This window comes from Schistocerca americana, chromosome 6 (assembly GCF_021461395.2).
Source record: "Schistocerca americana isolate TAMUIC-IGC-003095 chromosome 6, iqSchAmer2.1, whole genome shotgun sequence".
In the NCBI taxonomy this organism is placed as follows: Eukaryota; Metazoa; Arthropoda; class Insecta; order Orthoptera; family Acrididae; genus Schistocerca; species Schistocerca americana.
The window spans coordinates 133,120,727-133,124,485 of record NC_060124.1 but is presented as its reverse complement, the minus strand read 5'-3'; the positions used below and the strand labels follow the sequence as shown (position 1 = coordinate 133,124,485).

At 44.3% G+C, this 3,759-nt stretch overlaps 1 non-coding gene across 1 annotated transcript; it reads left to right on the top strand.

The window, feature by feature from the left end:
• Positions 1 to 2,332: 2,332 nt before the first annotated feature.
• Trnak-cuu lies at positions 2,333 to 2,405 on the top strand. The gene has a single exon. It is a non-coding gene; the product is annotated as a tRNA-Lys (tRNA).
• Positions 2,406 to 3,759: the final 1,354 nt, after the last annotated feature.

Here is a 3,759-nt window from a genome sequence, read left to right as displayed (position 1 = left end):
ACCTTAATAGAACAGTTCATGATGAAAGGCGTGGGGAAGCAAGTACTTTTGTTAGGTAGTGGCAGATTCAAGTTGGAACACGGACAAACAATTCGATGCCTAATGTTTGTGAAAGTGTATTTGTTAGTGTATGTAGAAAGTTATACACACGAACTACTTCCTCAACATGTGCAGAGTACCTGACACGCAGTGAACGCCGGAGGGAATGTGACTACTCCCAAGATTCCTTCATTCTTCACTGCTAAGCCAACTGCGCGAATTACTGTCAGTTCGCACCAGCATTACTCTTGCACAGCAGCCCACTAAAATTTGATAATTTAAATTCACGTAATTTATTATTTCAATAGTGGTACAAGTCCATTTTTGTTCATATTGAGATACAGAGTCCTAAAGTTAAATGAGCGCTGAAAAACCTGCAGTTGAGATACCAGAAATTTTCGAGCATATGGCTTCTTGCAAGAGATGAACCTTCTTTCTGCTTGTTTGGCTACTTAATTTCATGCGCATTATAGACAGAAACGTGGAGGTAATGGGCTTGCCCTTCAAATGTACCATATGGAACCTTCACGATTCTCTGAGGAATGCCCGTGATTTTCAATCACCCCCACAATGATGGAATGTTACCTTTCGGCAAAGCGTATTTTCACCTATTTTGTGTGATTTTCCTTTGGAGAAATATTTGAGTACATAGGGTACAAACTGCCGGTGGATGCCACAATTTTCTTCCTACCATTGTCCATACTGATTTCTTCTCGACGATATGAAAGAGTTTTAAAGTCCATAGAGGAATTTTTAGATATAAATTAAGAAAAAAAAGAAAAAAAAAAACAAAAAAATATTTTAAAAAATAAAAAAGTTGTTATATTAACTTAAGTATGTTGTTAAATTAACCTACTTATGTCATGTATTGGAAAATTTGACTCGTTCCACATCATTACGAAATATCGTATTCATGATCCATGGAACTAGTATTAATCTAATCTAATCTAATGTACAATGAAGTAATGTATAAAAACGCCGCACCATACAACGTACTTTCGGCAAGACGAACTCGCACACCGGACCGTGCCGCAGAATTATTAAACTTTCTCTTTCCGGCGGAACAGTTGTACGCACTGAATACTGTGGTTTTTAGGGGCGTTTGGGCACCGCCGTAATTACCTATTCACTTTGAGTATACGAGGTGCGAACAAAAAGTAACGGGAATTTTTTAATTTCGTTGAATTTATAATCTGGTTTTCAATTTTTTTTTGTCTTGTTGGCACACTTGTTCCTGACGCATGTTTGCATTTTCAGCTGTTTTGAATATTTAGCTTATTGTTGACAGTCGAAAAAGTTATACATGTTTTCGAGTGCTCGGTGAATTTTTACTTTCGAAAAAGGTGGATAAAAGAATTTGCATTAAATTTTGCTTGAAAAATGGAATGAAGCACAGAACCGCATTCGAAACGTTGAGTGTGGCTTTTGGCGAATCTACTATGTGTCTGACAATGAGTGGAATAAACGTTTCAAAGAGGGTCGAGAGGACGTGTTAGGCGACGTCCGCCCTAGCACATCAATCAATGATGATAGTAAGGAAGAAGTAAAGAAAAAGGTTCTGGAAATTCGCCGAATCACCATCAAAGAGATTGCTGATAATCTCGGCATATCCTTTGGCTCACACCAAACAATTTTTAGGATGTTTTCGACGGGAAACGTGTAGCCGCAAAGTTTGTTCCGAAATTTGAATTTCGACCAAAAATGGCGCCGCGTAGACATCGCTCAGCAATTGCTGAATAAAGTCGGCAACGATGTAGAACTGAGAAAGAAGGTTATAACAGGTGTCGAAACCTGGGTTATATAGGTATGATGTCGAAACCAAGGCCCATACGAGCCAAGATCGAAAAAAAATAAAAAAATCGACAAGTTCGATCACATGTCAAAGTGGTTCTCACTGTTTTCTTCTATTGTAGTGGGATAGTTTTTCATGAGTTCCTGCCTTATGGTCGTACGGTGAATAAAGAATAATACCTGGAAGTTATGCGGCGTCCGCTTGCAGTAATCCGAAGAAAACGACCTGAACTGTGGCAAAGCCACTCGTGGAAAATGCATCACGATAATGCTCCCACTCACACCTCAATGTTTGTTCGTGATTTTTTTGCAAAAACGTTACGGACATGGTCACCTGCGACTTCTTTCTACTCCCGAGACTGAAGAGAACCATGAATAGGACGTCGTTTCGCCACCAGTAAAAGATAAAAACAGAATCGCTGAAGGAACTGAACACCACAACAAAAAATGAGTTTCGGAAGTGCTTCCAAAATTGGTAAAAGTGGTCCCTGTTCAGACGCCAGCCCGGCTAGCTCAGTCGGTAGAGCATGAGACTCTTAATCTCAGGGTCCTGGGTTCGAGCCCCACGTTGGGAACCACCACTTTAGCCACAGTGTAAAAGAATTAGCTCCTGCGACTCTGCCATGCCGTTAGTAAAACAGCTACATTGCGCGCCAAAATGCTCACTAGATGTGCTGTCTAGTGGCGCCCGAACAAGGACCCTGAGGTTAAGAGTCTTATGCTCTACCGACCGAGCTAGCCAGGCTGGACCCACGACAGGGTCACCAACACTTTGGCCGCACTGTAAATGAATTAGGTCCTGCGACTCTGCCATGCCGTTTCTTTTTCGGTTGAACTAAACGATGGAATTTTATTTTTGTGTGCGGTGCTAAATACAAAGCCCATGATTCTAGTGATGTGCAATAGTCTAGTCGAGGTCAGTGATCTCCTCCTTGCTAGCATTACTAAACACATATGAGAGGAACACACACTATGGAAACAGAGATAAAAAAAACATAGAATAATTAACAAACAAAAGGTATCAAAACCAAGGAGGTACTCAAGGTACCCTCCGCCACACACCGTCAGGTGGCTTGCGGAATATGGATGTAGATGTAGATGGAATAAATGATCTGCAATTCCCGCGAATAAACCTAGCGCCTCTGGCAGCGCGTGTTGGGCGTGGCCGGCACTCGGATGGGTGACCATCCGGGCCACCATGCACTGTTGCCACTTTTCGGGGTGCACTCAGCCTCGTGATGCCAATTGAAGAGCTACTCAACCGAACAGTAGCGGCAGGAGTCGAAGAAAACCATCATAACGACCAGGAGAGCGGTGTGCTGACAACACGACCATCCTATTCGCATCCTCAGCTGAGGATAACACGGCGGTCGGATGGTCCCGATGGGCCGCTTGTGGCCTGAAGACGGAGTGCTGCTGCTGCTGCTCTGGCAGCGCGCATGGAACTACTGACGCACGCACGAAAATTTGACACTCGTGCACTAAAACACACACACACACACACATACACACAGTAGGCGGCTGCGGGTCGCTACATCAGCGCTGTTGCAGCGTCGGTGGAGATCGCAGCCGGCCAAGATACAGGAGACTCTCGCAGTAAGACCGCGTCCCACTCGCCTGCGCCGTCGCCTGATGGACAGAAGGACGTGTGCTGGTCACCGCCCAACAACACAGCGCCTATTCATCAGCGATCGACACACCGGCTGTAAGTACTTGATTGATACTGTCTCCGACTTATGTATTTACCCACGTACGATGCTACATCAGTGCCGACCACGCATGCCGTTCTGCCTGGCGGCCGCGAATAACTCGCCTATTGCAACGACCGGCTTGCGCAGAATAGAGCTGGATCTTGGCCTCCGCCGCGCATTTCACCGTGGCGGATGTAGCAGAGCCAATAACAGGAGCGGATTTCTTAGCATACTATAA